General features: G+C 40.5%; 1 long non-coding RNA gene across 5 annotated transcripts in view; it reads right to left on the bottom strand.

Annotated features, from left to right (window-relative positions):
- The window catches only part of LOC118553433 (uncharacterized), a 254,539-nt gene extending 229,427 nt beyond the window's left edge, over positions 1-25,112 (bottom strand). For all 5 annotated transcript variants that reach the window (XR_013441882.1, XR_013441883.1, XR_013441881.1 and 2 more), the window contains exons 1-2: positions 24,996-25,112; positions 19,266-19,377 (exon numbers count right to left, since the gene is read on the bottom strand). This is a non-coding gene — a long non-coding RNA (uncharacterized LOC118553433). The remainder of the gene's footprint in view (positions 1-19,265; positions 19,378-24,995) is intronic.
- Positions 25,113-25,171: the final 59 nt, after the last annotated feature.

Genomic DNA, 25,171 nt, shown 5'->3' with positions numbered 1-25,171 from the left:
AGTTGTGTTTTCATTTTCATTTGTTTCCATGAATTTTTAAAATTCTTTAATTTCCTGGTTGACCCATTCATTCTTTAGTAGGATGCTCTTTAACCTCCAAGTGTTTGAGTTCCTTCCAAATTTCCTCTTGTGATTGAGTTCAAGTTTCAAAGCATTGTGGTCTGAAAATATGCGGGGAATGATCCCAATCTTTTGGTATTGGTTAAGACCTGATTTGTGACCCAGTATGTGATCTATTCTGGAGAATGTTCCATGTGCACTAGAGAAAAGAATGTGTATTCTGTTGCTTTAGGATGGAATGCTCTGTATATATCTGTGAAGTCCATCTGGTCCAGTGTGTCATTCAAAGCCCTTGTTTCCTTGTTGATCTTCTGCTTACATGATCTGTCCATTACTGTGAGTGGGGTGTTGAAGTCCCCTACTATCATTATATTATTATCTATGTGTTTCTTTGGTTATTAATTGGTTGATATAATTGGCTGCTCCCAAATTAGGGGCATAAATAGTTATACTTGTTAGTACTTGTTGGATATACCTTTTAATTATGATATAGTGTCCTTCCTCATCTCTCATTACAGTCTTTCATTTAAAATCTAATTTGTCTGATATGAGGATTGCTACCCCAGCTTTCTTTTGAGGTCCATTAGCCTGATAAATGGTTCTCGACCCCCTCAAGTCTGGAGGTGTCTTTAGGTCTAAAGTGAGTCTCTTGTAGACAGCATATGGATGGGTTTGTTTTTTTATCCAATCTGATACCCTGTGTCTTTTGATTGGAGCATGTAGCCCATTTACATTCAGAGTAACTATTGAAAGATACAAATTTAGTGCCATTGTATTACCTGTGAAGGACCTGTTTCTGTAGATTGTCTGTTTCTGTTAATCTTAGATTCTCTCCTTGCTTACAGGATCCCCTTTAATATTTCTTGCAGGGCTGGCTTGATGGTCACATATTCTTTCAGTTTCTGTTTGTCTTGGAAGATTTTTATCTCTCCTTCCATTCTGAATGACAGCCTTGCTGGATAAAGTATTCTTGGCTATATGTTTTTCTCATTTAGTGCCCTGAATGTATCATGCCATCCCTTTCTGGCCTGCCAGGTCTCTGTGAATAGGTCTGATGTAAGTCTAATGTTCCTACCTCTGTAGGTTAGGAACCCCTTGTCTTGAGCTGCTTTCAGGATTTTCTCTTTATCTCTGAAATTTGCAAGCTTCACTATTATATATCAGGGTACTGATCTATTTTTATTGATTTTGGGGGGCATCCTCTCTACTTCTTAGACATCAATGCCTGTTTCCTTCCCCAGACCAGGGAAGTTCTCAGCTATGATTTGCTCAAATACATCTACCTTCTGCCCTCCCCTTCACCCTCAGGCACCCCAATAATTATTTACTAGTTTAGTTTTGTTCTTCACGCTATTAACAAAAATCTGATAATTTTTAGTTACCTACTCAAGTTTATAAATGTGAAGCATCTCTAGTTAGTGTACTAACATCACTGCATCCTTATCTTGAGATCAGAGCCCTTGCCATGGTAAATGGACAGAAAAGTAAAGCCAAGAGACTGCCTCTCATGCTTCTTGGGGAACTTGCTTTCATAAGGCAAATCTCTGTGTCCATTTTGGTGACTAGAAACTAAACTGTCTCTGGCTCCAAGGCTCAGGCATTCCAAGGAAGATGCACCCTCCCCACCCCGACCCCTTGCCATTTATGAAAAACAAGGCTGTATTCAGCTATAGTTTAGAGGGGGACACTCTCTGGGCCTCACTCAGCTCCAGCAATCTTGGAATTAATAATCCTACCATCTGCCCACAGCCTATTCTTAATGACTCCTTCCTCCTCCCAAGGTTCTTTAGAGAAAACTCAACTTTTCAATATTCCTCCCCCACTATATTGTTTTTGGCATCATTGCTTTTGCCAAAAATCCAATCCCTTCCTTTATATCTTCCAGAAATCCCTCTTTGTTCCTCTTTTACCAATAGAATGTGCATGGTTTCCAGTGCTGCTGCAGACCCTACTGTTAAACCATGCAAAATTTGGAAAGGAGTAGAGAGGTGTGAACTGAGTCAGTCAGCCATCTTGAATCAGATAGCTGTTCATCATTTAAACACACTAAAGTCTCTCTTTGTTTAAAAAACACTTAGATTTGACTTTTAAAATAGTTGACTGCATGCACCTTCTCTAAATCTCTCTTCCACTCCCTTCTCATGACAAGTGCAGTCAGGCTTCTGTCCCCAGCAGTCCATCAAAAGTGTTATTGTCAACGTCACCTGGGGACCTCTTGCCATTAAATCCAATGGATACTTTTAAGTCTGTATCTCCTGATTTCTCTGCAGCATTTAACAGTGTAACCATCATCACTTTCTTGAAATGCTCTCATCCCTCAGCTTCTCTAATAACAACCATTCCAGATTTCTCCTCCTACCTTTCCTATAGTGCTTTCTCATCTGCTCTCTTCCTCTTCCTCAGTGATTCTAAACTCTCTCCTCTTTTTTTTTTTTTCCCCACTCACTCGCTGGGTTATCTCACCCACTTAATTCTCTCTAATACTGATGTCACCTTGGATATGTATATTCAGGCTGAATCTTATTCTTGAGCACATCAGACTACCATTGGATATCCCATTGGCACCTCAAGTTCAACTCACACAAAACTAAGCTTACCACCTTCCTCCACTAAATCTACTTTTTTCTGGTTTCTTATTTCATCAAATAGCTCACCATGCTCCCAACTGCCAAGGCCAGACACTCACATATCATCCTAAACTTCTTCCTTTATTCCCCATATCACTAACATATTTGCCACCTTGATATTTCTTAAATTCTCCTGCTTCCTTCCATCCCCAACAATGGACATTGCTGACATCGCTGGTTCCATACCCAGCCACTATGCCAATTCAGGTATCTACCCCTTTACCATGTAGCCCATGTGCCTCAGGGGAAATTGATCTCAACTCCTGCTCCAGTAGCTAGCCTGACTGGCTAAATATAATCCCATTCCCCTGGGCAGTGATTAGTTTAGGAATTGGCATGGAATATACTTTGGCCAAGAAAAGCCATGCAGAGGTTTGCAGAGAATTTTGATTTGAGGAAATTTCTCACTTGTCTCAGAATGCTTCAAAAATTTATCGTCTCACTTCCTTTGGAAATTTCATGTGTAGGATATGAGGTTTGAACCTGCTGCAGCAATTTTGCTGCCACACCCTAAGAATAAAGTAATTAAAGAAAAGCAAGACCAATAAATTCATTTCTTGGGTCATCTCCATGACTACGCCAATGATACAGATATAGAGAACTCTGTTCTAGAAAATAATTAAATATTCCTCTATAAGAGTACAAAACCAGCAACATTTGTAAGTAATACAATGCCATCTAAACAAGTCAGTTCAATTTAAGAACAAACTCCCACCAAGGGAAATTCAACTAGTCAGGAGAGACAAACTGAGGAGAGACAAAAGTTATGACTGAATTGCTCTAAACTTACTGGACAATCAAATCAACTGTTTTTCGGTATGTATATTGTCCAGGCGAATAAATGGTGTTTATTTTATAATATAATTTATAATCAAAAGCAGAACAAAAACGACTTGCATTTCTTTTCTTATGATCAAACAGACCTCTACTATGTATAAGTAGGTCAAGGACCATCAATATGTACCTATGATTTACATAAATAAACAATAGCATCTTTATGTAAAGAATGTGGTGGCTTGTGTAGAACAACCAAAACCTGAATAACAGGTTCTTGTGGGAGCCAGGTGTCCAGGGATTGACAAAAGAATAATTTAGTATAGATTTTAGTTTAGATTAGGACAAAATCCTGGACCAAAAGATGAAAACACGGTTTGGGTACTTGGACAAGCACCTCGGAAGGAGAGGAGACTGAATTTGGGAACTGATGATCAAAAAGTCTCTGTTTCAATTCTGTGTATCAATTCTATGTAGTTAGCAGGCGTAGAGTTTTAACCAGTAGACTGGAATCATCATTGGTTCTAGAACTGTATTCATTACTGAATTTAGTAGACTATATTCAGCCTGTGCTAATACAGTCACACAAATTGAAGAAATGAAGTAAAGAATGATAAGGCAAGGGACCTATCGCCTTTTATAACACATTACATGCTACATTTGATTCATCCTTCATAGTGTTGGACTAAAATGTATACATACAAGTTTTCAAACAAAAGACTCCCCAAATGTTCTGAAGGCAATGAAGGAAGTGAACTAGCTTGCAACCACCTAGAAGACAGCTATTCACACTGAAGGACACTATCCTTTCTTAAAATTCCAACCATCCCATCCCTCTTCCCCCAAAAAAGTTTGCACTGTTTATACCATTTTGTTTTTAACCATTAGTCCAGTTCTTCAGAAATGCTTTTTTCTTTTCGTCCAAATTTTAAAATCATACACAATGTCTAAATACCACACACAATTTTAGATAGGAAGATGTCACAATAATTACCAAAGTCTCTTCTTAGGATTAGATAAAGTACACTTAATGGACAAATATTTGAGAATCAACTATGTGCATTACACGGTGTGAGGCCATCCCAGGTATGAAGAAACATTAAACAAGACAGACATGGTAGGGACCTTCATGGCTGCAAGTGGGACGGTTCTTGATCTTATTAGGAATCATTATAATTACAAATGAAACCAATATATTTTAAAAGTATATAGGACCTAACATGGATGCAGTTTGTTTTATACTAAAGTTATACACGTAGAATCAGGATAATAAGTTTTCCTACCTTTTAATAAAGACAAGCTGTGATAAAGCAGACCGATAACATTTTAAAAGTTTGAATCCCTTGCTCCTAACAGAAGTTCCAAACTAATAAAAGTTGAAATGCTTGCTTTTTTCCTTTATTTTGAGCCTGTGCACATGAATGTACTTAATCTTAGCTCAAAGATCCCTAAAATACTGGATATGGAACTTGTGCTTTCCTAGGCCACACCAACCTGGGGAAGAGCAATCAAGGAAAAGAGGTGATGATTCAGATAATAACTAAACTAACTTTGTCTCTGAACGACTTTACTACTCCATAGCTTTGAGCAACTTATTTAATCTTCTCTGATCCCGTGTCCTCATCTGTGAAATAGGAACAATAACCTTAAAGAGTATAGGCCTTGAAACACTGAAGTATTTAGGACAGAAATGATCATATCTATAATTTGCTCTAAAATATTACCCAAAAAAAGGCATGTGTAGGTAAATGGAGAAAAACAGATGAAACAAGACCAGTCATGAGCTGATAATTGTTTAAGCTGGGTGATGGGGGTACATGAACATTCATGCCTTATATATGTTTAAAAGTTTACATAATAAAAGTTAAAATAAATATATATAACCCTTAATACAGGTTCTGGAGTTAAACTGGGTTTTAATCCTAGGTCTTCTGTTTATAAATTTTGTGACTTTAGGCAAGCTATATGACTTCTCTAAATTTGTTTCCACTTCTACCCCACGCCAACATCCCAAATCTTGAGATTTGTCTTCTGAGATCAGTGTTCTTTTCAACATTTATTATTCCCACACTCTTAAGAAACCCCCTCTTTGCTTTCTTTGCATATCAATTGTATGAATCCCTCTTTCTTTCCCTATCCTCATCTCCATTTGGTTTCATTACCTAACTTGGGCTCTATGGTTTGGCCTTCCAAAGGTATACCTTAATCACCATGCTGAAATCCCCTTCCTTTACTGTTTTCCAGGCCCACTTTATGAAACTATAAAATTGTACAGTTCTCCCTTGTCTTGACTCCACTATCCATTTTCCCCTCCTATTTTGAGTAAGACTTGCTAGATAGAAATTATAAAAATTATTGTCAGACTCATGACTTTCTTCTAATTTCAGTTGAAAACTCACTGCCTCTTTGTAGTCCTTTCATTCCTCACTTATAAACTCCTATCAAACTTCTTTCAGCAACTGTTGCAAACATGTTCCACTATTTTCAAGGCTCAAATTTACTGGAAGCAGAAGACCTTGCCTCTTACTTGATTGAAATCAAACTATAAATGCTCTCAACCTATTTTCCAGTAGGAGTCAGGATATCCCCCCATACTTGAGACTTACATATCCAACTGCCCTCGTGACCTCTCCCTTTGGATTTCAATGGCACCTACAAATATCCTACACAATTACTGATGTTTCTGGATGGTTTCTATTTTCCCTACTTTTTCTTGAGAGAAGAGACTATATTTCATTTATCTTTGGATCATCCAATAGTATATAGCACACAATTACTCAACTAATTAACAAAATTCCTGATCTTCCCCCAATCCTGCTCTTCCCACAGTCTTTGCCAGTTCAGTAAATGAAAATATCATCCTTCTGTATGGAACCATCCTGTATGGTTCCATGGGTGTTTGCTTTCCTGCACTACCCACCTCTGCATGCCTATGTGCTGAGCAGGTTCTCACCACAAAGGGGTTGTGGAGAACCCCTAGGGCACAAAGTGAGAAGTACAACAGCACAGGCCTGGCAACGTGCCATCAGGCTGTACCTGTGCAGAGGTGATTGAAGCCTGCATGATACCAGTGTCTGTTAGACTGAAGTTAGACTGAGGCAGAAAGGATCTGAATGCCATATGTCAAGAACTGAGGGTTTGTGATTTTACCCTACTCACAAGCTTACTAAGTAAGCCTGCCACAGTTTTATGGATGCTGACAGAAGACACTAGACTCCTAGGTCAGAGTCCAAGGACTTTTTAAATTCACGACAATAGCAATAGCCAGAGTATCAGTGTTTCTCTAAACCCCCAACTCTCATAGGGCAGTATAAAGACAAATTCCTACCCATGGGCTATAATACCAGTGAGGACCTGAGCTTAAAAAGCCTCAATTCTTTATAACGGTCAGTAAACATGCCTGACATCTTCTTCAGAAAGAGACACTATCTCTATCTTTTAAAAGCTGTTCACTCCCTCCTACACTGTTGGTGGGAATGCAAGCTGGTGCAGCCACTCTGGAAAACAGTATGGAGGCTCCTCAAAAAGTTGAAAATAGAGCTACCATATGATCCAGCAATGGCACTACTGGGTATTTACCCCAAAGATACAAAAATAGGGATCCGAAAGGGTACGTGCACCCCGATGTTTATAGCAGCAATGTCCACAATAGCCAAACTGTGGAAAGAGCCAAGATGTCCATCAACAGACGAATGGATAAAGAAGATGTGGTATATATATATACAATGGAATATTATGCAGCCATCAAAAGGAATGAGATCTTGCCATTTGCAACGACGTGGATGGAACTGGAGGGTATTATGCTGAGCGAAATAAGTCAAACAGAGAAAGACATGTATCATATGACCTCACTGATATGAGGAATTCTTAATCTCAGGAAACAAGCTGAGGGTTGCTGGAGTGGGGGGTGGGGTGGGAGGGATGGGGTGACTGAGTGATAGACACTGGGGAGGGTATGTGCTCTGGTAAGTGCTGTGAATTGTGCAAGACTGTTGAATCTCAGATCTGTACCTCTGAAACAAATAATGCAATATATGTTAAGAAAGAAAAAAAAAAAAGAATGTAGCAGGAGGGGAAGAATGAAGGGGGGGAAATTGGAGGGGTAGACGAACCACGAGAGACGGTGGACTCTGAAAAACAAACTGAGGGTTCTAGAGGGGAGGGGTGTGGGAGGATGGGTTAGCCAGGTGATGGGTATTGAGGAGGGCACGTTCTGCATGGAGCACTGGGTGTTATGCACAAACAATGAATCATGGAACACTATATCTAAAACTCATGATGTAATGTATGGGGATTAACATAACAATAAAAAATTTTAAAAAAAAGAAAAATAAAAATAAATAAAAGCTGTTCACTATAGGGGTGCCTGGCTGGGACCCTTTTAAAAGGGAGATTGACAACCCATAAAACTACCTGAACCTAGTTTTCTGAAAGATAAAGGGCCTGAAAGGGACTGAAAAATAAAGGTCCAGAAAAGTAAGTCATATAGAAGCAAAGATACAAATGAATGTGGCTTCACTTAATAAAACATAAAATTTCCATGCCTTTAGCCCTGGAATGAGATTCTCCAAAAACCAAAAAGAAACTGACCAAGAGCCCCAATTCTCTACCCTGGGTCCCCCTTTTCCCATGAGGATCTCTCACTCTGCTTCCCACTGCCACAACTAAAATGCTCCAGGGACTTGCCCCTTCCCTTCATAGTCTGGTTCAACTGCTTGCCAAAAATTCCTCCTTTGCTTCTCCTGATTATAGCTGAGACAAGCCTTGTTTTAAAAAGACTACAAAGGGTTAAGGAAAAATCTCAAAGTTAAAAAAGGAGAAAACCCTAAGGAAAACACATGAAGCATAGAAGGCAGGTCAGTTTGCACAGATTACAGTGTGTTCCTAACACAGTCAGTTAACTCTGAAGGTCACAAATTATGGCCCAATCCCTGCTACTGGAAGTAGCAACATTCTAGGCCCAAATATTATTACAGTATTGTCAGAGGCCCTCAGCTTCTCAGTCTCCACAGGGTAGACAATCTCATTTCTATAGTGATGGCTGATTCCTTTCCCCAGTTAAGCCATGACTGGTTACCTGGCTGGCTCAGTCAGTAGAGTGTGCTATTGTTTTTAAAGATTTTATTTTGGGGGCACCTGGGTGGCTCAGTCGGTTAAGCGTCTGCCTTCAGCTCAGGTCATGATCTCAGGGTCCTGGGATTGAGCCCTGCCTAGGGCTCCCTGCTCAGCGGGGAACCTGCTTCTCCCTCTCCCTCAAAAAAAAAAAAAATCTTTAATAAAAGATTTCATTTTTAAGTAATCTCTACACCCAACATAGGTCATGAACCTACCACCCGAGATCAAGAGTCACATACTCTAGAGAGGAGAGAGAAATAGATGGAGCACAAGGGATTATTAAGGCAGTGAGGGACGCCTGGGTGGCTCAGTCAGTTAAGCGTCTACCTTCGGCTCAGGTCATGATCCCAGGATCCTGGGATTGAGTCCCACATCGGGGTCCCTGCTCCGCGGGGAGCCTGCTTCTCTCGCTGCCTCTGCCTCTCTCTCTCTCTCTGTCTCTCATGAATAAATAAAAATCTTAAAAAAAAAAAAAGGCAGTGAAACTGTTCTGTATGACACTGTAATGGTAGATGAATTTCATTATACACTTGTCAAAATTCATTGAATGTACAACACAAAGAGTGAACCTTAATATAAACTATGGTCTTTAGTTAATAATAATGTATCAATATCAGTTCATCAATAGTAACAAACGTACCCCAGTAATGCCAGATGTTAATAGGATAGATGATGGTAGAGATTCCAGTCTGGGTTTAAAGGCCTGGGAACCAGGAGTGCAGGGCCAGGAGATCAGTGCCGCGCTCAAGCAGTCAGGCAGGAAGGGTTGAAATCTTCTTTCCTAAGCCTTGTTATTCTATTCAGGCCCTCAACAGATTGGAAGATGTCTACCCACATCAGGGAGGGCAAAGTGCTTTACTCAGTCCACCAATTCAAATGGTGATTTCATTTGGAAACATCCTCACAGACACAGTCAGAAACAACTTTTAGCCAAATATCTGGGCATCCCATAATCTAATCAAGTTGACACATAAAATTAACTATTGCACTGAGTATGCCTTTTTTTAAGAGTCCTGACTTTCAAAACTATGTTAACGTTTCACATGGATGGGAAATTAAAAATGTAATAGAAACAAATTACTCTAACCGTATCTCAAATGAATAACAAAACCACACTGATGAAGTGACCCAAGTAACTTTTGAACATAATATTTTGTCTATGTACCCTCAAACAAAAGAAGCAAATTTTAAAGTCTATATAGTAGGTTTATTTCTCACAGTAGTATGGGTTAGAAATTCTGAAACCATGTTATCTTAATTCTATTCTTTCCACAGATGAGGAGACACTTATTGGCTCAGGTCATGTAAGATACGGTTAGAGTAATTTGATCATGACTGGTGTCCTTATAAAAGGGGGAAATTTGGCTGCAAAGACATACATAGAGGGAAGACAATGTGAAAAGACAAAGGGAGAAGCTGCCCATCTACAAATCAAGGAAAAAGGCCCGGATACATCCTTCCCTCATGGCCCTCTGAAGAAACTAACCTTGTAAACACCTTAATTTTGGATTTCTGGCTTCCAGAACTGTGAGACAATAAAGCAGCCCAAGTGTCTATCCACAGATGGACAAAGATGTGGTATATATGGGGTGCCTGGATGGCTCAGATGGTTAAGCATCTGCCTTCAGCTCAGATCATGATCCCAGGGTCCTGGGATTGAGCCCCGTACTGGGCTCCCTGCTCAGCAGGAGCCTGCTTCTTCCCCTCCTTCTCCTGTTCCCCCTGCTTGTGCTCTCTCACTCTCTCAAATAAATAAAATCTTTCAAAAAAAAAAAAAAAAGATGTGACACACACACACACCCACAGTAATATTACTCAGCCATAAAAAAGGAATGAAATCTTACCATTTGCAACAACTTGGATGGGTCTAGAGAGTATAATGTGAAGTGAAATAAGCCAGTCAGAGAAAGACAACAAATATCATGTGATGTCACTTATATGTGGAATTTAAGAAACAAAACGAATGATCGAAGAAAAAAAGAGACAAAAACAGACTCTTAACTATAGAGAACAGATGGTTACCAGAAGGGAGGTGGGGGGATGGGTGAAATAGAGGATGGGAAGTAAGAGTACACTTATTATGATGAGCACTGAGTAATGGTTGAATCACTATATTGCACACTTGAAACTAATACAACACTGCACATTAATTATACTGGAATTTTAAAAATAAATAATTTTTTCTAATTAAAAAAAAAGAATCCTCAGTTATGGTCCCGATTCTGCCACTAGCCATTTTATGGCCTTTGAACAATACCTTAAACTCAGGCCTTGGTTTCTTATGCCCATTTATAAATAAGTACGCAAGATTCATACTTACTTTAACAAATACAGCTGAGGCTCTAATAAGCCAAGAACTAATTTCTTGAACTAAAACTTGCTAATGTATTAACAAAAAAAAGATCAGATGTCACTCAGAACCCTAATAACAAGTGTATTGTAATGAGGCCCTTCTGGAAATAATGCCCCACCTTTGTCATCTAAACCACATAAGAAGGAAATGGTGGCACTATGGCAACTGGTGAAGAAGATCTATTTACTTAGGTAGGGCCTTTCAATACCCTCAAATTATATTATGTGACTAGTGCTGATTGAGACAAAGCAGTCTCCATCTAGCATTCAATGTGCCCAGTAACATACCACGTATTATTGACAAACACGAAGACAATGCCCCTATTTTCTATTTCTATTATACGTTCAAGGTGATTTTTATTTTCTTTTTGAGATTTTCCTGTATTTTCCAGATGTTCACTAATGAACCTGAGTAACCTGTACAACTGGAAAGAAACACATCATTAAACTGGTCATAGTCTCATTATGCTAATATATGTCTTAAATACATGAACTCATCAGCCCAAAGAATGTGAAATATAAAAGATAATCTTTCTAAAATCTAAATATGTCTTTACTATGGAGTTAAGAATATCTGGAAACCCGGGGGCAGAGCAAGATGGCGGAGGAGTAGGAGACCTGGATTTCATCTGGTCTCAGGAATTTAGCTGGATAGGGATCAAACCATTCTGAACGCCTACAAACTCAACAGGAGATCGAAGAAAAGAATAGCAACAACTCTCTGAACACAAAAGCGACCACTTTCTGGAAGGTAGAACATGCGGAGAAGTGAATCCGAGGTGATATTCGGGAGGATATACGGCGGGGGCTCCTTCTGCCACTTCTGGCAAGTGATAGAGCAGCAGAGCACAAAATCAGAACTTTTAGAAGTCTGCTCCACTGAGGACGTCACTCCAGTGGCTAAGCGGGGGATGGAACCCTCATGGGACAGTGTGGTCTCAGGACCCTCGGGGTCACAGAAAGAACGGGGGTGCCTGAGTGCGGCAGAGCTCCCAGGTATCAGAGCGGGGAAGCTGGCTGCAGAGACAGACCGAGGTGCGGGCTCTCAGCTCAGGGTTGCCATAAACCGTGATCCACGGCACAGTCGGGCCACTGCTCCTCCAGCAGACACCCAACAAGTGGCAGATCCGGGGAGACTCCCCTTCCTCCCCCAGGAGGAGCAGCACAGGAGCGCACCTCAGGGATCTGCTGGGTTTGAAGACTCCACACCGAGTCGGATGCCAAAGATAGAAACAGTCGGTCACAGGCCAGGTGAGCACGGAGTGCGGCCGGAGACCAGGAAGACGGGAGTGATTGACTGCTTTTCTCTGGGGGCTCACTGAGGAGCGGGACCCCGAGTTCTCGGCTCCTCCAGGGCAGAGATTGGGAGGCCGCCATTTTCACTCTCAGCCTCCAAAGCTGTACGTAAAGCTTGCAGGGAACAAAAGATCCCGAGAGCAAATCCGAGCAGATTACTTAGCCCGGACCAGCAAGAGACGGGCAATTCCGCCTCCAGCAAAGACATCTGGGAACCACCGCAACAGGCCCCTCCCCCAGAAGATCAGCGAGAACAGCCAGCCAAGACCAAGTTTACTAATCAATGAGAATGGCAGACATCCAGTGCTAGGGGAATAATGCACATAGAATCCATGGCTTTGGGGCGCCTGGGTGGCTCAGTTGGTTAAGCGACTGCCTTCGGCTCAGGTCATGATCCTGGAGTCCCGGGATCGAGTCCCGCATCGGGCTCCCTGCCCGGCAGGGAGTCTGCTTCTCCCTCTGACTCTCCCCCCTCTCATGCTCTCTCTCTATCTCATTCTCTCTCAAATGAAAAAATAAAATCTTTAAAAAAAAAAAAAAAGAATCCATGGCTTTTTTACCATGATTCTTTAGTCTTTCAAAGTTAATTTTTTTTTAACTGTCTTCTTTTTCTTTTTTGAATTTTTCTTTTCCCCTTTTTCAACCAACATCTTATCAATCCCTTTTTTAAAAAACATTTTTATTTTTCATTTTTAGAGTCATATTCTATCCCTTCATAGTAGTTACCCTTATTTTTGGCATATATATATAAGTTGTTCTCTCTTTAAAATTTTGAGATAGTTTTTTCTAACAGATCAAAATATACCCTAAATCTCTACTGTATGGTTTTGTTCCACTCTCCTGCCTGATCACAATCTCTCCCTTTTTTTTTTCTCTTTTTCTTAAATCCTCTTCTTTCTCTTTTCAAACAACTTCTTAACAATTCCTTTTATAAAATTTTTTATAATTTTCATCTTTACAGTCATATTCCATCCCTTCATCATATCAACCCTTATTTTTGTACATATATATGTTTTTCTTTCGTTAAATTTTGGGAGGCACTTTCTTCTAACAGACCAAAATACACCCAAAATCTAGTGTGTGGCACGGATCTATGCACCAGCCTGATCATATATGATCATATTCTGTTTTTTTTGTTTTGTTTTGTTTTTCTTTGTTTTTATCTTTTTCTTTTTATTTTTTTTTCTTTTTCTTTTTTCTTTCCTTCCCTTTCTTTTCCCCGGTTTCAGGTCTCTTCTGATTTGTTTAGAGTATATATTCTGGGGACATTGTTACCCTGTTAGCATTTTGTTCTCTCATTAATCTATTCTCCTATGGACAAAATGACAAGATGGGAAAAAAATCACCTCAACAAAAAGAACAAGAGGTAGTACCTACTACCAGGGACCTACTCAATACGGACATTAGTACGATGTAGGATCTAGGGTTCAGAATGATCACTTTAAGATACTAGCTAGGCTTGAAAAAAGCATGGAAGTTATTAGAGAAACACTTTCTGGAGAAATAAAAGAACTAAAATCTAACCAAGTCGAAATAAAAAAGGCTATTAATGAGGTGCAATCAAAAATGGGGGCGCTAACTGCTAGGATAAATGAGGCAGAAGAGAGAGAATCAGTGATATAGAAGACCAAATGATGGAAAATAAAGAAGCTGAGAAAAAAGAGATAAACAACTACTGGATCACGAGGGCAGAATTCAAGAGATAAGTGATACAATAAGATGAAACAACATTAGAATAATTGGGATCCCAGAAAAACAAGAAAGAGAGGGAGGGGCAGAAGGTATATTGGAGCAAATTATAGCAGAGAACTTCCCTAATTTGGGGAAGGAAACAGGCATCAAAATCCAGGAGGCACAGAGAACCCCACTCAAAAATCAATAAAAATGGTCAACACCCCGACATCTAATAGTAAAACTTACGAATCTCAGAGACAAAGAGAAAATCCTGAAAGCAGGTCAGGAGAAGAGATATGTAACCTACAATGGAAGAAACATTAGATTGGCAACAGACCTATCCACAGAGACCTGGCAGGCCAGAAAGGACTGGCAGGATATATCAGAGCACTAAACGAGAAAAATATGCAGCCAAGAATACTATATCCAGCTAGGCTGTCATTGAAAATAGAAGGAGAGATAAAAAGCTTCCAGGACCAACAAAAACTAAAGGAATTTGCAAACACGAAACCAGCCCTACAAGAAATATTGAAAGGGGTCCTCTAAGCAAAGAGACAGCCTAAAAGCAACATAGACCAGAAAGGAACACAGACAATATACAGTAACAGTCACCTTACAGGCAATACAATGGCACTAAATTCCTATCTTTCAATAGTTACCCTGAATGTAAATGGGCTAAATGCCCCAATCAAAAGACACAGGCTATCAGATTGGATTAAAAAGCAAGACCCATCGATATGCTGTCTGCAAGAGACTCATTTTAGACCCAAAGACACCTCCAGATTGAAAGTGAGGGGGTGGAAAACCATTTACTATGCTAATGGACACCAAAAGAAAGCTGGGGTGGCAATCCTTATAGCAGACAAATCAGATTTTAAACCAAAGACTGTAATAAGAGATGAGGAAGGACACTATATCCTACTTAAAGGGCCTATCGAACAAGAAGATCTAACAATTGTAAATATCTATGCCCCTAACATGGGAGCAGCCAGTTATATAAGGCAATTAATAACAGAAGCAAAGAAACACATCGACAACAATACAATAATAGTGGGGGACTTTAACACCCCCCCTCACTGAAATGGACAGATCATCTAAGCAAAAGATCAACAAGGAAATAAAGACTTTAAATGACACACTGGACCAAATGGACTTCACAGATATATTCAGAACATTCCATCCCAAAGCAACAGAATACACATTCTTCGCTAGTGCCCATGGAACATTCCCCAGAATCAATCAATCCTAGGTCACAAATCAGGTCTCAACCGGTACCAAAAGATTGGGATCATTCCCTGCCTATTTTCAGACCACAATGCTTTGCAACTAGAACTCAATCACAAGAGGAAAGTCAGAAAGAACTCAAATACATGGAGACTAAAGAACATCCTACTAAAGAATGAATGGGTCAACCAGGAAATTAAAGAAGAATTAAAAAAATTCATGGATACCAATGAAAATGAAAACACAACTATTCAAAATCTTTGGGATGCAGCAAAGGCAGTCCTAAGAGGAAAGTATATAGCAATACAAGCCTTTCTCAAGAAACAAGAAAGGTCTCAAGTACACAACCTAACCCTACACCTAAAGGAGCTGGAGAAAGAACAGCAAATAAAGCCTAAACCCAGCAGGAGAAGAGAAATAATAAAGATCAGAGCAGAAATCAATGAAATAGAAACCAAAAGAACAGTAGAACAGATCAACGAAACTAGGAACTGGTTCTTTGAAAGAATGACAAGATTAATAAACCCCTGGCCAGACTTATCAAAAAGAAAAGAGAAATGACCCAAATCAACAAAATCATGAATGAAAGAGGAGACATCACAACCAACACCAAAGAAATACAAACAATTATAAGAACATATTATGAGCAACTCTATGCCAGCAAATTAGATAACCTGGAAGAAATGGATGCATTCCTAGAGATGTATCAACTACCAAAACTGAACCAGGAAGAAATAGAAAACCTGAACAGACCTATAACCACTAAGGAAATTGAAGCAGTCATCAAAAATCTCCCAACAAACAAAATCCCAGGGCCAGAGGGCTTCCCAGGGGAATTCTATCAAACATTTCAAGAAGAATTAATAACTATTCTTCTGAAACTGTTCCATAAAAGAGAAATGGAAGGAAAACCTCCAAACTCATTTTATGAGGCCACCATTACCTTGATCCCCAAACCAGACAAAGACCCCATCAAAAAGGAGAATTACAGACCAATATCCCTGATGAACATGGATGCAAAAATTCTCACCAAAATACTAGCCAATAGGATCCAACAGCACATTAAAAGGATTATTCACCATGACCAAGTGGGATTTATCCCTGGGCTGCAAGGTTGGTTCAACATCTGCAAATCAATCAACGTGATACAATACATTAACAAAAGAAAGAATAAGAATGATATGATCCTCTCAATAGATACAGAAAAAGCATTTGACAAAGTACAGCATCCTTTCTTGATCAAAACTCTTCAGAGTATAGGCATAGAGGGTACATACCTCAATATCATAAAAGCCATCTATGAAAAACCTACAGGGAATGTCATCCTCAATGGGGAAAAACTGAGAGCTTTCCCCCTAAGGTCAGGAACGTGGCAGGGATGTCCACTATCACCATTGCTATTCAGCATAGTATTAGAAGTCCTAGCCACAGCAATCAGAAAACAAAAAGAAATCAAAGGCATCCAAATCGGCAAAGAAGAAGTCAAATTCTCACTCTTTGCAGATGATATGATACGTTATGTGGAAAACCCAAAAGACTCCACCCCAAAACTGCCAGAACTCATACAGGAATTCAGTCAAGTGGCAGGATATAAAATCAATGCACAGAAATCAGTGGCATTCCTATACACCAACAACAAGACAGAAGAAAGAGAAATTAAGGAGTCGATCCCATTTACAATTGCACCCAAAACCATAAGATACCTAGGAATAAATCTAACCAAAGAGGCAAAGGATCTGTACTCAGAAAACTATAAAGTACTCATGAAAGAAATTGAGGAAGACACAAAGAAATGGAAAATGTTCCATGCTCATGGATTGGAAGAACAAATATTGTGAAGATGTCAATGCTACCTAGAGCAATCTACACATTCAATGCAATCCCTATCAAAATACCATCCACTTTTTTCAAAGAAATGGAACAAATAATCTTAAAATTTGTATGGAACCAGAAAAGACCCCAAATAGCCAGAGGAATGTTGAAAAAGAAAAGCAAAGCTGGCGGCATCACAATTCCAGACTTCCAGCTCTATTACAAAGCTGTCATCATCAAGACAGTATGGTACTGGCACAAAAACAGGCACATAGATCAATGGAACAGAATAGAGAGCCCAGAAATGGACCCTCAACTCTATGGTCAACTGATCTTCGACAAAGCAGGAAAGAATGTCCAATGGAAAAAAGACAGTCTCTTCAACAAACGGTGTTGGGAAAATTGGACAGCCAATTGCAGAAGAATGAAACTGGACCATTTCCTTGCACCACACACTAAAATAGACTCCAAATGGTTGAAAGACCTAAATGTGAGACAGGAGTCCATCAAAATCCTAAAGGAGAACACAGGCAGCAACTTCTTCGACCTCAGCCGCAGCAACTTCTTCCTAGAAACATCACCAAAGGCAAGGGAAGCAAGGGCAAAAATGAACTATTGGGACTTCATCAAGATAAAAAGCTTTTGCACAGCAAAGGAAACAGTCAACAAAACCAAAAGACAACTGACAGAATGGGAGAAGATATTTGCAAGTGACATATCAGATAAAGGGCTAGTATCCAAAATCTATAAAGAACTTATCAAACTCAACACCCAAAGAACAAAGAATCCAATGAAGAAATGGGCAGAAGACATGAACAGACATTTTTCCAAAGAAGACATCCAAATGGCCAACAGACACATGAAAAAGTGCTCAATATCGCTCGGCATCAGGGAAATCCAAATCAAAACCTCAATGAGATATCACCTCAAACCAGTCAGAATGGCTAAAATTAACAAGTCAGGAAACGACAGATGTTTGCGGGATGCAGAGAAAGGGGAACCCTCCTACACTGTTGGTGGGAATGCAAGCTGGTGCAGCCACTCTGGAAAACAGTATGGAGGTTCCTCAAAAAGTTGAAAATAGAGCTATCCTACAACCCAGCAATTGCACTACTCGGTATTTACCCCTAAAGATACAAATGTAGGGATCCAAAGGGGTACCTGCACCCCAATGTTTATAGCAGCAATGTCCACAATAGCCAAACTGTGGAAAGAGCCAAGATGTCCATCGACAGATGAATGGATAAGGAAGATGTGGTATATATATATATATACAATGGAATATTATGCAGCCATCAAAAGGAATGAGATCTTGCCATTTGCAACGACGTGAATAGAACTGGAGGGTGTTATGCTGAGCAAAATAAGTCCATCAGAAAAAGACATGTATCCTATGACCTCACTGATATGAGGAATTCTTTTTTTTTTTTTTAAAGATTTATTTATTTATTTGAGAGAGCGAGAATGAGAGAGAGTACATGAGAGGGGGGAGGGTCAGAGGGAGAAGCAGGCTCCTCGCTGAGCAGGGAGCCCGATGCGGGACTCGATCCCGGGACTCCAGGATCATGACCTGAGCCGAAGGCAGTTGCTTAACCAACTGAGCCACCCAGGCGCCCGATATGAGGAATTCTTAATCTCAGGAAACAAACTGAGGTTTGCTGGAGTGGTGGGGGGTGGGAAGGATGGGGTGGCTGGGTGATAGACATTGGGGAGGGTATGTGCTATGGTGAGCGCAGTGAATTGTGCAAGACTGTTGAATCACAGATCTGTACCTCTGAAACAAATAATACAATATATGTTAAAAAAAAAAAAAAAAAAAAAAAGAAGAAGAAGATAGCAGGAGGGGAAGAATGAATGGGTGGAAGTCGGAGGGGGAGTCGAACCATGAGAGACGATGGACTCTGAAAAACAAACTGAGGGTTCTAGAGGCGAGGGGGCTGGAGGAGATGGGTTAGCCTTGTGATGGGTATTAAAGAGGGCACATTCTGCATGGAGCACTGGGTGTTATACACAAACAATGTATCATGGAACACTACATCAAAAACTAATGATGTAATGTATGGTGATTAACATAACAATAAAAAATTTTTTTAAATCCAGGGGGAAAAGTAATCTACAAAAAAACCTTCTAAAACTAAGAAGTGTGTTAGAAAGTTCATAAGATATAAGGTGTTGAGAGGCAATTCTGGGGTACCTCACTGGCTCAGTCAGAGGAGCGTGAGACTCTTGATCTTGGGGTCATGAGTTCAAGCCCCACGTTGGGTATACAGATTACTTAAAAAAAAAAAAGAAAAGGAAAGAAAGAGAGGCAATTCTGCTTGGATTTCTCACTTTTCTGTGCATCTTTCAGGCAGAGGCCCTTACAGTGTTTGATCTGGACTGTCTTTTCAAAGATCTTGTGCAGCTGGTGTTGCACAGGATTGCTGGTGTCAGCAATGAGGATCTAGAGCTTTTAAAAGATCAGAAACATTAGACATTCATTTGGTTCAGCTCCAAGCAGCCACCACTCCACTCAGAACAAAATGTAATATAAAGCCTTGTTTATTGGCATGTAGCTGCTCTTTCCCTTCTCATTCCCGCTCCCTCTCTTCCCATCCATTCCCTCTACCCAGATGCTTTAAAAAAAAAAAAAAAAAAGACCAAGGTTTGGGCGAAGGTCCTCCTCTCTGCAAGAGGAATATATAAGTCTATATGTATCTACCTGAATATGCTAGGGAACCTCAAGAGTGAGAGACTCAAATTTTTATGGCCATCCTACCTGGACTCTTGTAAGGAGAGAGCACCCACATCAATTGATAGAGTCTGGACATGGTTCATCATGCAGGAAGGAAGCTAAAGCGACCTTACAGGAGGGGTGCTCTCAGTTGATTTAGCTACTACTGTTTCTACATCTGAATGTTATGTAGGAACTGATGGGTTGTATGCTGGTACTTCCCCATCCTACAAGCGCCAGAGGGCATCATCCCAATAAGAAAGAGCCTCACATAAAAATGTGCTAGTGGGACAAACTCTTCTACCATTTGCTACCAGTGGGTGGGTTAAGATTTAATGCAAATGCCTCACCCTCTCGTGCCCCAAAGCATTCACTATAGGGATGATGTGCATTTGGGTGGTTAGCCAGTTAGAAGCCTCAACTTCAATGGCCTTGATGGGGAGTAACACATCCCTTCTAATAGAGAAGGCTGGTAAATCCCAATAAGAGTCGGGGGCTTGATAACAAAGTTTTTTGGAACTGTGAATCAAATAAACAGATTCACAGGGCTCAATCCTCCTGAAAGTCAAGGAAAAACTGCTGTCTCTGCTTCCCTCTCCCAAAATGGAAGCCTTATTCTGCTCTTTGGAAGCTGGGGATAGTACATGCTTCATTTGGGCATTCGACGTGGTCCTTTATACTGGCTAACCCACAAACCGATATCATTTGAGTGTAGTGCGAAACAACAGACTTCACTGGAAGCTGCACAGCAGGGTGGCATGCTTGGTACCTTGGGGGCTCCATATCTCTAATAACCACTTGGAACCAAAAGTCTCTGTGACTGATGATTTTGTTAACGAGAGCTTCTGGGGAAGGGAGGCAGCCTCCATGTGGAAGTGCCTCTGGGGTTTTTGACTCAGTGTCTCCCTGTCAGGGTTACCAGGTACACCCCTTCTGAAAAGCAGCTATTAGCTTGCTACAGAGCTGTGGTCAAAACTGAATGACTGACCCATGTAAGCCTTATAAATCTCTGGCCCAATATCCCATTTTTGGATGACTCAACTCAAACTCTATGACTGAAAATGTGAACAGGGCTCACAAAACCTTGCTACATTATCAAATGTAAATGATATGTTCAAGAACAGCCAGCCTGGCCCCACAGACATCCAGACTTCACAGAAAAAAAGAGGCAGCTATCTCTCTGAGGAAAGTTTTGCCATCCACTCAGTCATGTGAACTATTTTACTGGCTCATTGGACCCTCAATTCACAGATTCCCCTAAATTCTGAGCCTGGTTTGGCTAAGCAAAAACTCAGTAGTTTTCACTGGACTGCAGCCACTGTCCAATCTCAGTGCCAGCACTGCAACACCAAAAATGGACATGGCACCTGCACCCAGAGGAGAGAACTCAAGGTCCTTCTCAGAGCTCTGGCTAATACTGCCTGATGAACCTTGCTTTGTGCTTACTGACTCTTGGGCTTTTTCCAGTGGCCTAGATATCTGGTTTGCCACTTTGAAAACTACAGATTTAGGGCGCCTGGGTGGCTCAGTTGGTTAAGCGACTGCCTTCGGCTCAGGTCATGATCCTGGAGTCCTGGGATCGAGTCCTGCGTCGGGCTCCCTGCTCAGCGGGGAGTCTGCTTTTCCCTCTGACCCTCCTCCCGCTCATGCTCTCTGTCTCTCATTCTCTCTCTCTCAAATAAATAAATAAAATCTTTAAAAAAAAAAAAAAAAAAAAGAAAACTACAGATTGGCAGATTAAAGACACCCCTTTTTGAGGTCATGAACTGTGGAAACAAATTACAGCTGCTGACCTAACTTTCTGGGGCCCTCATGTAGATGCCCACAGAAAGGGCCCATTCTCCGATGAGACTGCTCAGAATCAAGCTGCTAACTGGGCCTACACTGCTCTGGTTGCTACTATCCTCCTGCCTGCAGCCATCATCATACCAGACATGACAACACATCCACCATCACAAAAAAGGCACAGAGGGAAGGGCTCTGTTTCTGTGGAGGCTGCCTCTGCATTCCAGACCTGTGACTCCTGCCCAAAGTTGGCCTGGCTGTCTCCTGGCGGACTGACATTTAACATCCTCACCCCACCCCCTCCCACACCTCAGCCTATTTCTTGATGATGCCTCATCACTGATGACACTTAATCAGGTTATGGTGCTGTTGTTTCAGCCCAAGCACCCAACCACAGTCACTCTGTTGTGATCCCTGAGACCACTATGTGTCACACGTGTTTGGTTTTCTGGACAATTTGCAACTTGACCATAATACACCATTTATCAAAAAAATTTATTCACAATGGGCTGACAAGGTATTCAATGGATCTTCTGTACTCCCTGCCATCTACAGGCATTTGGTATTCTTAAGCACTGAAACAGCCTCCATAAAAATCAACATGAAAAGGTTTTTGACCACTTCCCTGATATCCTGGTCTGCATACCTTACTAAGGCAGTTGGTCACTAAATGTGGCTGTCCCTAGAAAAAGATCATTTCTTCTCTGCCACGTCCTGTGTAATGATCAGGATGAAATCTTGGCAGTTTCTTAAAAAATTAAGCATATGCTTACCATAGAGCCCAGCAAATCTAACTTCTAAATATGTACCCTAGAGAAATAAAAACTTGTGTTCACACAAAAACCTGTACATGAAAGTTTATAGTAAGCCTATACATACCTAAAACTAGAAACCCAAATGTCCTGCAATCGGTGAATGGGTAAAAATTATGGTGTATTCATGTAATGAATAGTATTTAGCAACAAAAGGGAACAAATTATTGCTAAATGAAACAACGTGGATGAATCTTGAAGGTATTTTGCTAGGAAAAAAAGGCACCCTCAAAGGTTTCATTCTGCATGTTTCCATTAATATGACATTCATGAAACAACAAAACTACAGTGATAAAGAACCAATATGGAGGTTGCCAGTGATTTGGGAGGAGTGTGTGGCTAAAGTGGAGTAGAATGAAGGAATTTTGGGGGATAGTAAAACTGTTGTGTACTTGACTAGCCCAGAGATTCATGAGTCCGTACATATATTAAAATTCGAAGAACTGTATGCCAAAAGAAAAGTCAATTTTACTGAATGTTAATTGAAAAAAATAAAATAAAAAGTGAGGAGGACTATAGTCTTCAAAAATGTCAATTTTTAAATTCTTTTTTTAAATTGAGATATAACTCTCATCATATAACATATATTAGTTTTCAGGTGTACAATATAATGATTCGCTATTTGTATATATTGTGAAATGATCACCATGGTAAGTCTCATTAACATCTGTTACCATAGACAAAATCAATTCTTTTCTTGTGATGAGAACTTTTAAGACCACTCTTCTAGAAATTTTCAAATATGCAATACAGTATTATTAAATATAGTCACCATGCTGTACATTACATTCCCATGATAAATAATATAACTGGAAGTTTGTACCTTTTGACCACTTTTACCCATTTTACCCGCTCCCCACCTCCTGTCTCTGGCAACCACCAATCTGTTCTCTGCTATGAGCTTGGTTGTTGGGGGGGGGGGGGGTTGATAAAATGTCAAAAATATAAAAGAATTAACCAAAATGTCAATTTTATAAAAGACCAAGAAATGTCTGTGGAAATGTTCCTGATTAAAGATGACTAAAGAGACATGACAATTAAATGCAATATGACCCTAGATCAGATCTCATACTGGAAGCAGAAAAATATAGCTAGAATCCTTTATATTAATAGAACAAATATCACTGTAGTTGCAGGTCTAAGCTTACTCAAAACCTGGAAAAAAATGATTGGTGAACTCAAGTTCCATTCCACTGACCCTTTCCTACATGAATTAATAGAGTCAATTTAGTATTCATAGAGTGCCTGTTATATACAGGGCAACAGAAAGTCATCTTTTCTCCAAGCGCTTCTCAAAGTCTTGAGTTTTTCTAATTCTACCTGCCAAACTATTTACTCACTCTTCTTTAATAGTTAGTTTGCTGCCATAGAAACATTAAAATGTTTGATGGCTTTTAGGAGTTAGTTGCTAGTTTTTTTTTAAAAGGTTGTTTAAGATTATCTTTCTAGTCCCCAAGAAAGTCACTCATTTTACAACACTGCACAATGTCCAGATTTATGGATATATTCTCAAGTCAGCTCATTATAGAGAGATAATTTGTGTTTTTCTCAAGTTGGCAAACTTTTCCTCCCAAGACATGTATAATGCCGTTACAAGTAACAGTAAATCCCAATGCTAACTGGCTCACGTAATAGAGATAATGTATAGACTCATTCATCATAGATTGATCAGCACTCCAGCTTTATTCTTCTGACTCTCTTGATTCTGCCTTTTTCCTGATAATCAGTTTTGTCCTCAGGCTGCCTTCCTTCATAGTGGCAAATGTCTACCAACAGCAATCAGGGCTGTATGTTTCTTCAATCATATTCAAAGAAAGAGAAAACATTATCACTTAAATCAAAATGTGAAACAGAAGTACCAAATGTCACTGACTGTATACCTTACATCACACACTTTCCCTGAATCAATCCCAGCCAAAAACTAGGTGCTACACACTATCAAAGAAGAACAGATGTTGGGGAGGACACTATACTGTCTACAATAATTGTTCTTTCTCTGTTAGTTATATATCTCTTTACTTAGTAATAATTAGCTACCATTTATTTGATATATACTGTAGGTTGCCTCTTCACATCCTTACAGCCAGATCAAACTCCAGGGAGCTAAGTTGTATATTCCAATTACCTCAGTTAATGACCTTTGTTGTAAACATGAGGGGGAAGTAAGGATGACAGCAAACCATTTCACCAACCAATCAGGTCACAACAGCAGCTTTGACCACTGAAACAGCAAATCTAATGATTGTGCCCTCAGAAGTAAGGATCCTTGCTCTCTTCTCCGGTTTGGTGTCTTCCCCCGTCTCTGTCCCGACTGCCTGAGAGAGGCCGTCTCTTTTGCTTCCTACCACATCATAATGAGTTCAGAGTCCTCTCGAGCAGAGCACCCTGGGGGACCTCCTCACAGCCTCTAGAGCAAGAAATGCTTGTTTCAGGGGAAGCGCCATCCTTGGCTCCATCAGCTTCCTAGGGAGCTCACACGGCACCCTGCTGGACAACATCTGCCTAAGAAACCCCTCGAAATCAGCTGTCTGTCTGACAGGCACTCTGAGGATTCCCCTAAAGAGCAAGGTAGCGGGCCTTTCGGGGGTGCCTACCCCCCAATACAGTACTCCCATCATCTTTACAGGATTTTAAGATATGGAAAACGAGGCCCTGGGGGTTAATTTCCCCAATTCTCATAGCTAATAAATGGCAGTGGCAGGATTCAAACCTATCAGGGTTTGTGTCACTCAACACCAGGGTTTGACCCACCTCAAACCAGGGCTTGAACGTGCGAAAACCTCCCACTCCCCCGGTTAGGCAGCAGCCGCAAGGCGGGAGTGGAGGGTGAGCTGGCAGCCGGCGGGGCGGGGCGCGTGCGGGGACCCGCCTCCTGGAGCAGAAGCGGAAGCGGAAGCGTCACCGGGCTGTAGCTATGGAGACGCGGG

This window comes from Halichoerus grypus, chromosome 10, assembly GCF_964656455.1.
Source record: "Halichoerus grypus chromosome 10, mHalGry1.hap1.1, whole genome shotgun sequence".
In the NCBI taxonomy this organism is placed as follows: domain Eukaryota; kingdom Metazoa; phylum Chordata; class Mammalia; order Carnivora; family Phocidae; genus Halichoerus; species Halichoerus grypus.
The sequence above is the reverse complement of the archived record's forward strand: the minus strand, read 5'-3'. Positions and strand labels throughout refer to the sequence as shown.